This window comes from Diabrotica undecimpunctata, chromosome 8 (genome assembly GCF_040954645.1).
Source record: "Diabrotica undecimpunctata isolate CICGRU chromosome 8, icDiaUnde3, whole genome shotgun sequence".
Classification (NCBI taxonomy): domain Eukaryota; kingdom Metazoa; phylum Arthropoda; class Insecta; order Coleoptera; family Chrysomelidae; genus Diabrotica; species Diabrotica undecimpunctata.
In genome coordinates this window covers 57581424-57600439 of record NC_092810.1, presented here as the reverse complement: position 1 = coordinate 57600439, position 19016 = coordinate 57581424, and the positions used below count along the sequence as shown (strand labels likewise).

At 30.3% G+C, this 19016-nt stretch overlaps 1 protein-coding gene across 2 annotated transcripts in view; it reads left to right on the top strand.

Annotated features, from left to right (window-relative positions):
• Window positions 1–668: 668 nt before the first annotated feature.
• LOC140447587 (prolactin-releasing peptide receptor-like) overlaps window positions 669–19016 on the top strand; it is a 1093989-nt gene continuing 1075641 nt past the window's right edge. For both annotated transcript variants that reach the window (XM_072540319.1, XM_072540318.1), the window contains exon 1: window positions 669–928. The gene's annotated coding sequence lies outside the window, so the exon portion shown is untranslated. The remainder of the gene's footprint in view (window positions 929–19016) is intronic.

The window sequence follows — 19016 nt, the reverse complement described above, 5'->3', positions numbered from 1 at the left end:
AGCCAAATATTTATGATCTTACCCCTATTCTCACACACGTTCATTTTTAAAAAAGCTATTAAAATTTTTCAAAAATTCGACTTAAATCTATTTTTGCAAAAATTGAGCAACAAATAAACAAAAATAACTTTACAAACTCTCATTTTAAATAATTTTCTATGCTTTTTCAGCAAAATATGCTGAAATTTTATCACTTTTCCAGAGTTTTCCATATAATTTACTGGTCTTCACCTTTAGTATTTAAAATCAAATAGCGATCTTATATTATTTATACATTGTTTATAAGCAAAAAATGATGTTTTAGTTGTTAGACACCTCGATCAAAGAGTGTCTTGGGAAAACCGTTGCTTCTCTATACGTCTATAACGTATAGTTCGTTATTTAATAGCACTAGATGAAAGGAAAATTAAAAAGATATTTATTAGTCATGTAAAAATGAAATTTTAACGGCCTCTTGTTAATATTATTATTACACCTTGAAAACCAAAAGAAACTATAAAAAAACAAAAACAACTTTTTTAAATACTTCGTTGTGATGCGTTTTCCTTTTAAAGGATTTCAACTGATCCACTGGAATGATCAATTCCGAACGCAGTCCCGAGCGAAACCAAACAAGTTGAGTCTCTGTCGCTGTAGCCAGCCAGCGTGCGCTATCAGTTGGTCGAGATCTGTCATGGGGGTATGTCGCAACGGTCTCAAAAGCGCTGGAAAATCACTTTGGTACACTACAAAATTTCCGTAGTCAACACCGGATTGGTTTTCCATTAATGTACCACCGCTTTGGATGCTGTATTTGTGCTACGGACAGGTGTGATATACAGTTTTATTAGACTTACTTCAGTTTGACAGCCGCGTAATCCAACAAGTTGCACGTTTCTACATCTGCCACTTGTGTCTGTTACTGAGATTTAAAAATAACTTCTCTCAGGTAATAATATTCATTCTACATTGTTCCAGTGTTGGTATACTTGTTGTTTTATGTATATAACGTGTATGTTTTTTTGTATTACAAATAATTATTTTTTAAAATAAAGGTGCAAGAAAATGACATGTTACTTTTATATTGTTTATGTACCTAATTTTGAACACAAAATAGACAATCTTAATCGTAAAGTTTTAAACAAATGAAAGATTTAAAATAGATGGGCTATATCGGTCAAACTTGTAAAAAATGTTTGTTAGTTACAGAAATTTCCTCGTTGCTTTCACAGTTACTTTTAATAATTTTGTATTTCGTTACTTCTTCGTTATATAATAGCAATCATACAAAAAAAAACAACGAATTTATTAAAATATCATAGCCGTTAATTTTTTCGATGTATCGTAAATAGTGTTATCTAAAATAATTTTTTGGTACGTTATTAAAAAGCTTCTTCACAATGTTTCTCTTGCAGAATTTTTATAGCACCGAATGTACATACCACGGGAGACTATTATTATTATGTACATAAAAACTTCTACATCTACATTTCTACATTTTTTGTTTTTACTTGTTTACATTTTTTACAATACAACACAAACAATGTGTTTTTATCGTATATTAAATATAGTTGTCACGAAGACATTAATACGGAATAGATAAGGTCCATATGCATTTAATAAAAGTTGCAATTTTATGAGCCCAATAAAAATATAAAAGTTATTATGATTTTGAAATCATTTTCTTGTGGCATGTTTCATACTGATACACCAGTTTATCTGAGAAAAATCATTGATTTCACGTAAAAATCTTTAAAAGTTCTAAAAGATATGACGCTGGAGATATGAAGGGTCGCTGATGAAACATATGTGAAGACGTACAGCTGATTTAGTTTGTTTTTATTTTAAACAATCTTAAAAAGTAAAAAAATTTTTGCCTCTAAAATCTTTCTTATGCAGTTTAGAGACTAATGGTTTGAATAAAAATTATATATCTTAAAAAGTTCTTTAATATTAAGAATTTCAAAATTTAAATACATTAACAAATCACCAAGATAGTTATAAAAAACTTTAATTTTTTCAGTAATTTATAAATGTACTCCAGCAGTCACTGTGGAGGAAAAGAGGTCAATACCTCTAAATTTTTTATAACTGAATCGATTTTGCTGATAATTTGGAATTAGGCTTATCTTACCTCCCTCTTCAAAAGTTATATATGCGCTAGGTAAGCTTTTTATTTTTAAGGGGCGAAATCACCCCTTATTGAAAATAATAAAAAAAATTTATATTAAAGCATTTTATGGATTTAAATCGTGCTAAATTAGGTAATTGAAATATTGTCAATTATAATAATGGATATTGTGTACATTCTCAACCCTTAAATAATCTTAAAAACCACCCCTTTTAATAAAAATAATTGTAAAAAATCGTTTAACAGGTTCAAACGCTTTTGTAGTGCATTTATATCATATACAATGTAATTCTCTGCTTATATAAAATAATTTTGGTTGATTGAAACACTTCAACCCTTAAAAACTACCCCCTATGTCAAAATATATAAAAAAATCTTTTTAAACAACTTCAAAAGTTTTTAATGTACATTTATATTCAAAAATTCCTTTCTTATCAATAAAATATTTTTTGATTGGTTGCTTATTTTCAACCCTTAAAAACCACCTCTATGCTCACAAAACAAATTCCACTTTGGTAAATGTCTAAATAAAAAAAATTAAGTATACTCATGATGTTTTTATTGTAAAAAATTATGCATGAAAATACTTTAAATTGGAAAGTATACAAAATATATTTACAAAAATAAAAATTATTTACAATATATCAAATTATTCATGGTCTGAAGCGTCATTCTCGTCGTGTTCTAACTCCACCTCTTCGTCTATTGCAGGACAGTTTTGACAATTGTCGCCAATGTTCCACACGTAACATAGCAAAATAGACCTAGTCTACGACAGCCACACGATGAGCCGCAACCCTTTTTGCAATTGCAAAAAATCATTTTCAATAGTTCTTCTGGTGCAGGTGAACTTTTCATTTTTATTGGTTGTAAAATATCATCACTCTTGAACCATCCCCAATCCGTTATATTAATCTCTTTGTTTCCAAGTCATATCTGAGTTTGTAAATAAACTCTTTTGATATGCTAATCCAGGGCACTTACAGTTGGAACAAGAGATGATAATTTAACGGAACATTTTTTAATTGTGGCTTTAATAAAGGATTCGTATCGCATTTGTTCAAGTAATGATGAATAATCTTCGACCTTATTCATTTTGTTTATGTGGGTGTCTTTGGCAAGGCCATACAGCAAAATTGTACAGTATCTCCCAGCTTCTAAAATGTCTTCGAGATCTGAGGTACTCCTGTCATTGGCACTCATTGGCGGCTTGCCCACGCAACTTCAAAGGAGTGGTGTCGCTTCTCTGTGTTCGTTAGTTCTCTGAAGCAGATGTTCAGTTTAGAGGTGCCTATATTATATACATAACATATATATATATATATATATATATATATATATATATATATATATATATATATATATATATATATATATATATATATATATATATATGTATGTATGTATGTATGTATCATATACATATTTGTGTGAGTGTTAGTGTGTCTGTTACCAGTTTTTCGAATATACTTAAATAAAGCATTTATATATACAGAAAATAAGTTGATGCTCCAAAATCCGTTAATTTTTAAGCTACAGTGTCCATTAAAAAAAACATTTTGAAGGTAATTTCAAAAGATACAAGACTAAGTAGATTAAAATATGTTAAAATTCTTTCTTTTTAAATAGGAAAGGGCCAAAGTGCTGATTACAGGTGTGTCAGCCGCTGTATCTCAAACTTCAATTAGCTATATCTCTATTATTTTTCGAGCTACAACAAAAATAAAAAAATCAAAATTTTTGTTAAGAAAATAACTACATTTTGGTATAGAACCATTTTTCACGTATCTCTTTTAGTTTTAGATTTATTTTGAAAAAATGTAAATTTTTAGATAATTAAAAAAAACATTTTTTAATTTAAACATGATTTTTCCAAGAAATACGCATTTTAAACAGGCTAAACTTTTAAAACTTATAAATAACACTAAAAAAAATGAACTGTAGAAGATATACGTTTAATTTCAATTCTGATCGAAATAGTGTTACTTATATTGCTCGTTTTTTTTTTAAACGCTAGAGTAATTCAAATTCTTTCCTTCGTATTTCGCTTTGTTTTAATCGAAGTGGCTTTTAACATAGCTCATTTTAAAGGTTTTTTTTAGCTCTTTAAAAAGTGTAGTATTAGTTTTTATCAAAAAAGATGTCCATTATCCGATATTTGATGTTAAATTCATCGAGTATAGTATCCCAAAAATAAAAAGTCATCTTCAAACAATTATAAATCGCTTAGTATTGTACTTATAAAACTTAATAAAAAAACAATCTCTTTGATTTTTTATAAGCTTTATTTTTGTTTATTACAGATTTTTCAATAAAACGCTTTGTTTTTGAGTTATTCGTACAAAATCATTGGAAAACATGTTCTTTTTTGCGAAAAGTTTACTTTTTCAAGTGAGTATAACTCAAAAAGTATTGTTTTCGCGAAAAAACTTTATATGATATTTTTGTTTAAAATTTGATTCTCTTTCAATTCCCGGGGATATTTTGAGTGTAAAACGTTCAACCCCCTAGATGGGGTGCCAACCACCCCAGGGGTAGAAGCACACATCGGCACCATATAACTTATGTTTTTTAACTAATTTACTACCCACTGTAAAAATTTCAGATAAATCGGTGAAGTTATAAAAAATTTAAAGGGAAAATGTCACAGTAACTGGACTAATGTTAATGCCATTGTTTTTGCATGATGACATGTATTATAACTAATTAAAATTATGGCAGTTAATGAGTTATAAAAGTGTGCTAAATTTCAAATTGACCAAATTACGAAAAGTAATTATTTAAACAAATGTACTTGCCCAGACAATAACTAAGCTTTTTTATAAATCAAAGTCGATTCTTTATGGGTTTATTTCTAAGGAATGTAAAAAACTGCAACATTTTATTAAATTTGTTATAAAAAATCAGTTTAAAAAAGAATTGACTTTTTAGCTAATAAACATTTATAATACCTTATATACGCTTGTAGGTAGACTTAATGAAAAGCTGGCGAAAAAACACAATTTCCAAAAAAACAACAAAACGTACTGTGACCAATAAGAACCAAGATACCATTTCTTTATTAAAATTATATTTCCATTATTTATTAACATTAAGAGCTGAAAATAGAAGAGGTCATAACCGACAATCTAAATTTTATAAGCCATTTTATACTTAATATATATCGAAAAGTAGTTAAAAGTGATGATACTCGTAAAATACTGTCACGAAAAACTGGTGGAGTAAAGTACAAAAATATTATTTACACTTATTAGCTACTTATCTTAATTAAATGAAATTATCAAAAAGGAATTGTTTTTTCTTTGGAAGAAAACACTATAGAATTAAATAAAAAAATAAGTGTAGTTTATTAATTTATATTTATTATTGTATATTTATTTAAGTAATATACACTTATCAATAAAATGTAAATATTTTTTACGAAATATTAGTAAAATTTAATAACTTTTTTTATAGAAAAATTTAACCAAATTATTTTTCCGGGATTTTCCGAGAAATAACAATTTTTATAACTTTGTTACGCTGCTCCAGTTTAAAAAAAATAAAGTTTCTACATGCAATAGAAGCCGACATATTGAAATTTTTGGTCAGAGCTCTTTAATCTGAAGTTCTAATCTAAAAAAAAACGGAGTTCTTCCGATCTTTTTCGTGGCGGTATTTTGCGAGTACCACCATTTTACCGGTTATAACTTTTTACTCCTTTACTGTATATGCCATTAATAATTTGGATCATAAGATATAGATCTTTATTTGGTATACATTCAATTTTTAGCTCTTAATATTAATATCCAATGGAAATATGCTTTTAAGAATACAATGCTATTATTTTAAGAATAAAATACTATTATTTCAAGAATAAAATGCTATCATTTTAAGAATAAAATGCTATATTGGTTTCTATTGGTCATAGAAGTTTCTGATTTTTCTCTTCTGGAAAGTGTGTTTTTTCGCTAGGTTTACATTAAGCCAGATACAGTGTGTCCGTAAAGTATAGATTAAATTCGATATTTCCTAAATAAAAAGTCTTTTTAAAAAAATCTAAAACACGTCTATTGTTACATTTAATGCCCTACATTTTACAATGAAATTTCATTATTCAAGGTGATACACATTACAGTGATGACTACACCCTGTATTTTGGTACATTTTTAGATCGATAAAAATGAGCTGATTTCAAAAAAGTATAATACTGTCGATCAAACGGATATAATTTGAAAGATATACGCTAAGAAAATAAGATAATAATTGTACAAATTCTTCTAAAACCTTGTTTATGCTTTCTTGAGAAATATTGTTTATTTATTTACGAATTCTTTTTTTTAAGTCTCCAATATTTGCAGGTTTCGTTTTATAAACAACATTCTTTAAATGATTCCACATAAAATAATCCAAAGGATTGAGGTCCGGCGACCTCGCTGGCCATTTAATATGTCCAGGTCTTCCAATCCACCTGTTCGGAAAAATTTCGTTTTTTGAAAAAAAAAGTACGGAGGCGCACCATCTTGTTGAAAACATAAATTTTTATCAAAACCTCCAAGACTAATTGTACTGGGAATAAATTAACTAAAGTAGGTACGAGATACCCACTTAAAAACTGAAGGTATGCTGGCTCGTTTAAATTACCTTCGAAATAGTAGGGTCCAACGATTTTATTTCTTACAATGCCAGCCCATACGTTTACCTTTTGCGGGTATTGTGTATGATGTTCTCGCATCCAGTTGGAGTTTTCTTTTGCACAGTATCTACAATTCTGACGGTTGAGCTCGCCATTTAATTTGAATGTAGCCTCATCAGAAAAAAACATTATTTCGCAAAATTGTATTCTTTTATCTGGATCATCCTCGTTTAATTGCTGTACAACTGTGCAATTTACTTACTTTACTTACTTTTACGTACTTTGTGTACCGTTGTTTTGCAAACATCGAGATCACTACTAACCTTACGAACAGAAGTGTGCGCATCTTCTTCAAAAGCAAGTAGACCATCTAATGTTGTAACATAATTTACAGAAGGATGACCTGATTTGCGTGCATTTTCAACCGTACCAGTTTCTCGAAATTTCTTTTCAATCTTACTTACGGTTGACTGCATGATGGTTATTTCTGGATATTTATCATTAAATAAATTACACACTTCCATCTGAGTTCGCGATTTGTCTCCATACCCAATCATCATGAGTATTTCAGTTCTTTGCTTTACACTCAAATTCATTTCTACTTAAAATTAATTTTAAGCAATAATACAGAACATTCACGAATTAATACAATTATTTTACTTCTTAATTGTTATTGAACGTTACTAAAAATAATTATAGTTTACCAAAAACGAAAAGTAGGTTACTTTTTTGCAATTGATAATAAATAATTTATTTTCTAAGAGCATATCTTTTAAATTATATCCATTAGACCCGAGTATTATACTTTTTTGAAATCAGCTCATTTTTATCGATCTAAAAATGTCCTAAAATACAGGGTGTTACATTTAAAAAAGTGCCGATGACGTCATCACTGTAATGTGTATCATTTTGTATAATGAAATTTTATTGTAAAATGTAGAACATTAAATTTAAAAATCGACGTGTTTTAGATTTTTTTAAAAAGGTTTTTCACTTAGGAAATTTATTCCATACTTTACGGACACACATTATAAGCGTGTAGCATAAAAAAGTTATTATAAATGTTTAAAAGTTAAAAATCAGCCTCTGTTCAAACTGTTTTCAATATAAAATTTAATAAAATGTTGAAATTTTTATAAAATACCCTAAAACTGGAGCTTTATAAAATCGACTGCGATTTAAAAAACCTGTAGAGTCACTGTTTGGGCAAGTACAGTTGTTTAAACAATCGCTCTTCTTGATAAACAAATTGAATAACTTATAAAGTATTTGGTCTATCTGGTTGATATTTGGCTTCTTCTTCTTTTTGTAGTGCCTATCCGTTCTCTTCTCTTTTTTTTACTTTCTCTAAAAGAAAACTTCTCTTGTATCTTTTGTACCCACTGCGTTCCGAAAACCAAACTGTACGGCTGATTTTTTCTTCGCACAGTCTAGATATTCTTTGATGTATGATTTTTAGAAATACCTTTAAAATGTGGCATATTAAGCTGATGGTCCGGAAATCATTGCAGGATACGGATTTTGTTTTCTTTGGTACAGCAATAAACGTTGACTTCAGGAATGATTTTGGTTTTACTCCGTTTAAATATATGTCATTGAATATTTTTGTTAGTCGTTGAGTAATTTTACTATTAAATAGCTTTATAAGTTCAGAATATGCATTATTAGGTCTAGGAGCTTTGCCATCTTATAGTTGTGATATTTCTTTTTCCACTTTATCTGATGCGGACTATATCATCATCATCATAATATTGTTCAGAACTATTACCATCAAAGAGTTGCAGTTTGCTAGCTGTGTTAGATTTTTGAAGTTCAGTTGCTTGTTTTACCTTTTTATGCATACTAAATGTATCGTGTTTTTGTTCTAATAACTATATTTCTTTACACTGTGTTTTTAACCAGTTTTATTTGACCGTTCGTATTTCGGTTCTTATTTGTCTCTGAATATGTTTGTATATTAGTTTGTTATTCTGTGGTTTATTTCTTTCTTCCGCGAGTTGCAGTATATTGTCATTAATCCAACTTTTCCTCTTGTCTTTATTTTCTATTAGATGTTCTTCTCTGGTCTTGTTAAAGGTTTCACATATATTCTGGAGTGATTCATCTAAATCATATGTTTGCTCCATTGGTATTTAGCAGAATTTAATAACTAATTACCACAGTTTTAAGTTCAAGATGGAAAATTTTTAAATAACCTTTAAATTTGCAGATGATATCGTTCTTATTGCAGGCAGCTTTGATCAGGCACAGATAATGCTCCAAGAACTCCATATTGCCACAAAAAGAGTTGGTCTTAAAATAAATTTTTCAAAAACACAATTTATGACCAATTTAGTCCACAACAAAAACATCTCAGTAGAAGACAAAGATATTGAGCCAGTTGACTCCTATAAATACTTGGGCCATGAGATCAAAATAAGTCGAGACAACCAAACAATCGAGCTGAAAAGAAGAATAAACCTAGCTTGGACTGCATTTGGAAAGATGAAGGATATTTTTAGGTCTAAGATTCCAATGTGTCTGAAAATAAAAGTATTTAATCAGTGTATTTTGGCAGTGATGACTTACGGCGCAGAAACCCTAACACTCACAAGAACAACAGTGAGTAAACTACAAGTTGCGGAAAGGGCAATAGAGAGAATAATGTTAGGGATTTCTCTACGTGATAGAATACCCAATGCTAATATGCGCAAAAGATCAGGAGTAGCAGACGTTATTGAAAGGATAACAACACTAAAAAGTGGAGCTGGGCAGGTCATGTAGCAAGATCAGTTGATGACCAGTGGACAAAAAGAATTTTGGAATGGAGACCCCGAATACAAGCTAACAGAAATAAAGGTCGACGCCCAACGAGATGGACAGATGACATAAAAAGAGTGACTACAAATTGGATTCAGATGGACATTAGAGGCTACTTGATGATGATGATGATAGTTTCAAGTAGATATGATTCATGTCGTTATGCAAAAAACACATTTATTCAAATGTATTCACTTGTACAAACACAAGTTATTCACATTTAAAAAGTATTGCAAAAATAATGATTTTTTGCAATTATCTCGAACAAATATTTATGTAATTTAATTTGGATACTTTTAAAATCACACAACTTTTTAAGATCTTTATTTATACCGTTTAACTCTAAAATTTATATGAAACGTTTTATAGACAAAAAATATTTTTTTCACTTTTACAGATTGTAAAAAAAACAAAGCAAAATCAACTATATGACTTCAGGGATTTTTCATCAGTTTTCCCTCATATACCTTTTAGAACCCTTGAATATCTGTATGAGATTTTTACTTGAAATCAGTGATTTTTTACAGTTTTTTTACATTAGACTTGCCTATCACAGACAAGAAAAAAAAACCTTATAATATATGAAAAATCTTATACAGTTATTTAAAGATTCTAAAAGGTATATGAGGGGTAGCTGATGACAATTATGTGAAGAAATACAGCTAATTTTGCTTTGTTTTTGTATTAAATAATCGTAAAAAGTGAAAAAAAAAAATTGCGAATAAAAAGTTTCTTATACATTTTAGACAAAAATGTTTCAAATAAAAGTTATACAACATAATAAGTTCTTTAATATTGATAGTTTCAAAATTAAAATACATAAGAAATTGACCGAGATAATTTCAAAAACCCTTATTTATGCAGTAATTTATAATTTATATTTTATATTATAATATATTTATAATTTATAAATGTTACAAAATAACTTTGTTTCTTACGTAATGGCCTATAATATAACTACTCAGAATTGTGACAGTCCAAGTTATTCACTTTATTTATTCCGGAGAGCGATTATTTAAACAACTGTAATTGCCCAATCAGTCACTCAGAGGTATTTTGTAAATGGCAATCGATTCCATAAGGCTTCATTTTTAAGATTAAAAAAAAGAATTCAAGATTGTATTAAATTTATTATTAAAGAGCAGTTTGAAAATGGGCTTTTTAGCTTAGAAACGTTTAGTAACTTTGAAATTTTTTATTTTATACGGTTGTAAGTAAACACAATAAAAAACTAGTAAAAAAAGGCACTTTCCAAAAAAAAATCCAAAACTTTTATGACCAATAGGAAACCAGATAGCATTTTTTTTCTTAATATCATATTTGTGTTGTTTAGTAATATTAAAAGTTGAAACTTGAACAAATTTTTTTTTATTTAAAGAAATAAAGTCGGTTCCACCCAAAGGTTATTAGCGATATTCCTGTAACATTTTTGTAATAATATTAAATTTAACATTTGTAACAATTAATCATTGTAATAATTAATTACAATTTGTGAATATTTGAACATTTGTAACAATTAATTAAGTTAAATTTTGTGTAACATATTAATACATTTTAAGTAACCTAATAAATTGTTCGGAACTAAACTTTTGTTGATGAGTGCTTTCAGGTTATTTGGCAAATTGTAAGACTGTCTTTGATTTACATATTTAGTACAGTCTATCAAAAAGTGCTTTATACTGTCTACTGTATTGCATGTTTCGCATTTTGGAGGTTCACTATTTGAGAAGAGATAGGCATGAGTATACCTACAGTGTCCAAGTCGTAGACGTGTAATAATAGTTTGGCATTTTCTACTTCTAGCTGTGGACTTCCATGAAAAAATATCAGTTTTGATGGTTTCGAACTAGAGTTATTCCACTCCCGATTCCACGCACTTAACACCTTATTTCTGAAATAAACTTTTAGATCGCCTGCGATACTCCGACACTCTGTTTTTGATGTGCCACTGGTGATAGCGTTACGCGCACTAGTATCTGCTTCCTCATTCCCTTCTATGCCTATATGAGATGGTATCCATAGGAAGAGGACTCTTCTGAAATTTTCTTGAGCTTTCATTAATTCGGCCTTGATAATTTTCTCAATGGGGTGATTAGGGTATACATTTTGCATAACTTTGACTGCACTGAGAGAGTCAGAAAGGACTAGACAACAAGGGATATTTTTAATTAATGTTTTTAGTTATTGTTTACGTTTTATGGATCTTTCCTTTAAATGGGGATAAACTTGAATGAGCATATCGAACAAATCTGGTAGGTCTGTGGTATATTGTTGAATTGTGGTTATAGGATCTGCTGACCCCGTGATATTCATTAGGAGCATGTTAAGTTAATCAACGTTTAGAGGGAAAGGTAGAGGGTGATTTTCTATGAAGTTTTTAGCAGGGTCAAGTAAGAGAGAAAATGAGCATTCAGAAGTACTTGCTGAACTAATTTTAGCTTTTTTAGATTTTGCTTGGACTTTAGATGGTGCAAAAATGTTACATTCTTTTGAAGATGGATCTGCTTCAGGTGAAATAATGTCATCAAAGTTTCTTTTTGGTTGATTAATTATGTGACTGTCCTTATTTGATGCATCTACTTTGTTCGGTATCTCCGGGATATTATAAATAGACATTTGTTCACACTGAGAAGGGTTTGTGTCATTAGATGCTTGCAAGGATACATTTGTTGCGCTGGATACCGATGCTTCATTGTTTTGGTTGGGGTTTAGTTGAGCTAGTGGTTCGGAGCACTGTGAAGCGATGTGTCCTGGCTTCTTGCATCTAAAGCAAACTAAACTGTGTTGAGAAATGAATATTCTATATGTCGTGTTGTCAAAAACAAGAGTAAATGACTCTGGTAGTGTTAGATTGTGCGGACTGATATAGATTTGTCTTCGAAAACTAAGGATGTGATTGTACTCAGGCATAGAAGCACTTATTTTAAGGACGGTCATGGGGGACACAGGAACTATGCCGATTTTATGTAACTCATTGATTAGCAAGTCGTGCGGTATTGAAGGACATACGCCGGAGAGCACAAGTCGTTCCGCTGGTGTAACTAACCTTCTTGCTCTGACAATTTCACCTTGTATTTCTATTTGACCATGATTATTTATAAAATCGTCCACTATTTGTTTATTGGATAAATACATACATATGCGATTATTAGATAATCTAGAAGAGAAGATTATATTTTTCGGTTGAATTATATTTTCAAGTGGGAGAAGGTAGTTTTGAAGTTTGGTGTTTTCTAAGGTGTTTTGGTGTTTTGAGCCGCAGCGAGCAAGGTCATGATTGCCAATATGATTTCCAACATCCGAAACGGATAGGAACCAGAAGAAGAAGAAGAAGTGTTTTCTAAGGCACTAAAGATAATTGCTTGGGAATTTAAAGGAAATTGCACCCTCGACGCTGCCGAAGAGTATGACTGTGATGTGTTTTTATGATTTTGATGGTCTTGTATTGTAAAACTGTTGTGCGATTCCATGTTTGAATTCATTTCGATAAGCGTTTGTGAAAAATAAGTCCGATTCTGTACACCTGCTAAAACAGATATATCGGTCTTTACTAAAAGCGGTTATTTGCTGGTAAAACTGGATTTGTTTATTGACAACAGTAACAAAGAATTGCAATTTGCTGACTTTAATGCTAATTTAACTGAATATTATGTAAAGAGTTTGTACACTTACAGTTTATTTCAATATATCACTAAGATTCACAATTTATAACTTACATTAAACTTTGTTAATGTTAAAAATATTCGGAGCCCATATTGAATACAACATTATAGTTATCGATGCAGAACCGAACTCCCACTTGAACACATTGTCTGTTTTTTGTAAAACTAAGTTATATGATCCATTTTATATATGATATACACAGTGAAGAAGTAAACTGTTATAACCCGGAAAAATTATAGTACCTACTCGTAAAATACCGCCACAGAAAGGTTCTGTTTTTTTGGTAATTCGTGCTTTCTCAGCATGTTTTCATGGGGCCTAGTTATAATAGTGTGACATAAAAAATATCATAAATGTTTATGAGCTAAATAGTCCGCCCTTGTGTAAACCATTGTTTTAACAAAAATTTTGATTAAATACTAAAGTTTATTATTTAATACTTCTTAAAAATGATTCTTGCAATTTTTTTAATGGAGTGTTTCCTGCTAACAAAGCTCTACACAGGTCTTTATTAAACAAATATTTTTTCTCTTTTTAGTTCATCTTGATCCTGAACATTTTAAAGAGAGGTATGAATTGACTGCTGAACGGCTCCTAATGCAATTTTGTTAGCTTCAACTTATTAATCACAGTTTTTAAATCTTTGACCACTTGAAACTTATTCTCACAGAACTTCTATAGAATAAAAAAAATCTTCAAGCACCAAAAATAAATCAATTTTCATACTAGAATCTAAAAGACAAGAGCTTAATTGTCTACAATTTGAAGAATTTTTCTATTTTGATACTCCTCACTACGCCCGTTTTTTACATAAGTAAAAGCAAATTTTTTCAATAAAAATAGTTTTTTCTAAAAAATTTCTTTTGTGGTAAACGATGCTTTAGTTTGTCAGTTCCTCATTTTGCAAATAAAATGTGAAATGAATGAAACTTACGATTTTGGAACATGCTTTACAAATAATTTGTCTTAGTATAGCTTTAACTTGGAAAAACACTTCATCTAATAACTTTTTTGAATGGTAGATATAAAAACACTAAACACGATACATTTATTTTAAATAAATAATTGCCAGAAACTGACAAAATAATTATATCTCCAGAAGCAGGTAGATACCTATGACTTGCTACGCCAATAAAATAATATATTTTTTAAAAAAACCTATGATTATTAAATTCAGGTAGTAAAGGGAAATTCAGATGAATAATGAGCGATAAATAATAAGCTCGTTCATATCCAAGTTATAAAATTACAACTAAGAGAAAAATTTTAAACTTTAAACTGTATAATTTATTTTTAAAATATGCAAAATATTTCATGTTTAGCTTTAATATGCAATCTTATTCACAATAAGTAAACGTACGCAGTATATGCATTTATATGCACTTAGCATATATTCTGCTTTCTAGTTATTACTAGTTTGATTTTTTGCAGAGAAAGATGCCAACTTATGTCCTCTTTTATTTTGTATTCATAGACCATATTTTATTATGTCTTCTTTCTCTCCTTCGCCAATCTTTGCATTAAAAACATCCATAAAAATTAATATTGAGCTCGTGTTTTTTGATGTTAATAATTTTTATACATCATGATAGATTACTTCAATATCTTCCTCTTCGTAGTCTTGTGTGGATGACCGAACAAAACCATAAATTATAAGAAATGTAATATTGCTGCTGAGAATATAAATAAAACATTTTCATTTTTTAAATAATTTAGAAAATAAGAGACAAAGTTTTTAAAAGTTAGTTAGGCAAAGATATTTTAAATTGTATACGCTATGTATTCACGTCAATATCCTATATAAATGGAGCTTTTCCTTGGTAGAACGTAAAACTACTAATGCCAACAATAAAATAAAAATATAACTAAATAACACTTATAAAGTTTAATATTAATAAAAGGTTTCCTTTTAAATTCAATTTATACAACATAAATAAATTCTTTTCTTGAGTGTAGTAGCACTCGAATTTCTGTAATTTAATATAAAATATTGTTGGTAAAAGTCCAAATGGGACTGGACTCGACTATGACTCGACTATGCTTTGAAAGTTTTTATTTAATTTTATAAATATAAAACCAATTCTTTCGTTTCTATAAAAGAATTTTGATTGTATTTAAAATTACTGTCCTTTCTCTCTATGAGGATATGCAAGGGACCGAGAACTTTCATCATTATAAGGAGAGATCGTTATACAGAGAGAGACAAAATTAATATAAATGAATTATCACTATTGTACACCACATAGATTTATTAAAGAATTATATAAGCAATACAGTATAAAAAAACGACTGTACAATTAAAACATCTGTACTGTAATGTAATGTAATGCATAAATAATTATTTATTTTAGATAATAAGGTATACAATACATTGTAGTTTTTAAATTAACTTTAATTAAAATCATGGACTAAAACTTGTATACAGGGTGAACTACAAAACAAAATTACAATTTTTTCAATTTTTTAAAACGGATCACCGTGTATTTGAATTTTTAGAAATATTCCTAAACTCATTAGTTTCAGATATTTTTAGTTTTCCTAAAATTCCGGGCAATTTTTGTAAGTAGAAATAAGTATTGAGTGATAATATAACAAAAATATTTTTATTTAATAATTTAATAAAAAATATAAACCATAATAATGTCATGAATGTATAATAATTAATGTGATATTAAGAAAATAAGTCTAAAGTAAATGTTCAAAATGTCCACCTCCAACGTCTATACAAGTTTGTAACCCATATTCAAATGACTGAGCCACATTTCTTAACATTTTTAAGTCAATTTTATTAAAAGCTTGTCTTATTCTATTTTTCATATCATCTAGCGTTGTTGGAGGCTTCTGGTATACAACATCTTTTATACAGCTCTATATGAAAAAATTAATTTTTGAGAATTCCGGTGATCGCGGTGGCCAAACAGTTGGTCCTCCTCTACCTATCCACCTCTTAGGAAAGCTTTATTTAGATGATTGTGAATGTGAGCAGTGTGGTGAGCTAGAGCACCGTCGTGTAAAAACCACATTCTTTGTCGAATATTAAGTAGTACATTTTGAGGTAGTATTGGCAAATGATTATTTAGAAAATCCAGATATATTGCACCGTCTACACGATTGTTAAAAAATGTGGTCCAATCTCACCCTAAATATAGACCACGTAGTTTGACTATGAATATTAACAAAATAGGGATTGCTTAATGCACAGTAATAAAAATTATGCCGATTCACCTTTCCACTTTTGTGAAATGTAGCCTCATCTCCAAAAATAACATAATCGAAAAAAAATTGGTCTCTTTGCACTTGCTGCTGAGACCATTGACAAAAAGTTAATCTGCGTTGATAATCATCGACTGTCAATTCTTGATGTAACTGTATGCGGTAAAGATGCAGTTTATGTTTACGAAGGATTTTGCCGCCGAAGTTTGACTAATGTCATGTTGACGTGAAATTTCACGAGTGCTGATGTGGGGATTTCAGTAGTAGCAATTAGTACATCATATTTCTTTTCTTTACCTAGAATAATTTTGGTTCTCTCATTTTTTTTTATATACGACTAACCCAGTGCGAACAAAACGATCCATTAATTTTTAAAAGCTCTTGCGTTTGGCTTCCTCCGTTATATATTCTGGAATATATTCTGGATGCAAGATGCACGATCATATCTGTCAACTCTTCTACAGAAAAATTCATTTTTAACAATAAAGACAAGCTACACAGACTGTCCACAAAGAACCTCATTTGAAACCGTCCAGTCTGCGCTAGATATCCTTAGGAGCATTCTACTTTTGCGAAGTCTACATCAACTTAACGTATTTCGCAGTTTTCAGCGCGTTACACCAAACGGGGGCAGCGTAGGTTAAAACCGACTGGAAAACTCCGTATCAACGCCTTCAGACTTTGGTTCTCCTTCTCTACCGTCTTTTTAACGTGTACTTCGAACCTTAATGCTTCCGACAACCAACTCCGAGATACTTAACCGATTTAACCAGTGTAACCTTCACACCTTCCACTATAAAGCGAAGATAGGATTTGTTCCGACTTCCTTTGAGAACTACCACCTCAGTTTTCTGAGGTGCTAGCTGTAGATCGTCCTTTCTGATCACCTACTAATAAGAGGCAGAGCTGTGTTAGCCGCAATAGCCATGTCCGTTTTTTGCATCCCTGTGGCATCTGTAGCCTCAACACCCCGTCGTACAGGATATTCGACAGAGTGGGACCTAGTAACGAGCTCTGTGGACCATTTTGCGACAAACTGATGCTGGTATCTTTTTCCCTTATGGACCTTTTAGTAAAGTATCTGTCAATTACGTTGACTAGGTACTCACTAACGCCCGATTCTCTCAGCCTGGACAAGATTTTTTCCCATGATGCCATGTCAAGCAGGATGAGAATCACCTATCTCTTTGTATCCTGCGTGACTAAAGCGGTTACTTCTGTGACCGCATCTATGGCGGACCTTTTGGATCTAAAACCATATTGATGATTTAGTATTCTTTTTAAGTGGCCAAGTCAGTTTAGTCTTTGTAACTTTTCTTTGTTAACTTTGTAACAAATATTTTCAATTGATTTTCATCAGTCGTTGAGAGGGTTTATGTTTTACATCCATATGTGACCATTGGTCTAATTACTGTTTTATATAATACTAAGCTGCTTAGACGCACAATTCAGTAACTAACTTTTCATTTAGTCTTTGTGTCCATAAAAGCACTTATTACCACTAAGAATCCGTGCTTTTATTGCTTGACCGATGTTGTTGCTGTCATTTATTATTAAGAGTAGGTAGTAGATTCCTATGTCGATTCGACTTTGTGCACTCCATATATTTTATTTTCCTTTCATTTATATTTAGACCCAATGCAGCGGCGTCCCATTTCGAATCTATAGCTTGTTCGCTTTTTAACAATTAATCTAGCTAAATTGAGGAAATACTTAAGTTGTGCATCTGCAGTCAGTATTTACAAATGGTCTGTTTTACTATTGTCGTTTTTCTTAAAATCTGCCTGAACTTCTATTCTCTCGTCTTCTAAGTCTGACATGTTAGTAATACGATTAAACCAATGTGTATACTTTTCATGTTCGGGGACCAGGGATAGCCTCCAAGCCTGACATATCACACATGATATCAAAGAAAATATTAATGGTATACAGGATTTTAAAATTCAACGTTATAAATAAATGCTTCTTAATATTCCACTTCTACCATAATCCGTTCTACCAAGATAGGGAATGTTGTTCGGAGCAGCTTTTTTTATATTTGATTCATTTTGTAGAATTTAAAAAAACTTAATTGGCGTTTTTACCAATAAAAGTTCCAAATCTCTTTTGAATGCTAATCAATTTTTTAAAAAATATTTTTTTGTAATTAAAAACATTGTCGGAGAGATCCTACAGGCTACTGTCCCAAATATTGAAAATAATATTATAGTCACGTATCTTAATTTTAAAGAATTGCTTTTTTATATGTTAATATAATCTCATAATTTTTTTATAACTTCATTTTTTATTCAATGTTCGTTAATGCTTCATGATTTTATCCTTTGCCCTTGCTTTATTAATTTCCTTCCAGTGAGATTCATAAATATTTATCCCTATTCGGGATTTCATTTCATTTAGCACGCCTGATCTGCTTGATAAAACGGTCAAGCATCTCACTCTTGCTCTCCATGATTTGTTCTTTAAGGGTTGTTTGGTGGGAGTATAACCATTGCTGCCTCGTGTTAGCAAAGGCTAAACAGTCACCTACAAAGTGTTCGACTGTCTCTTCCCTCTTCTGACACCTGGGACATATTTCTGATTGGCTGAGTTTTGGACTCTCACAGGAAAAGCGTAACC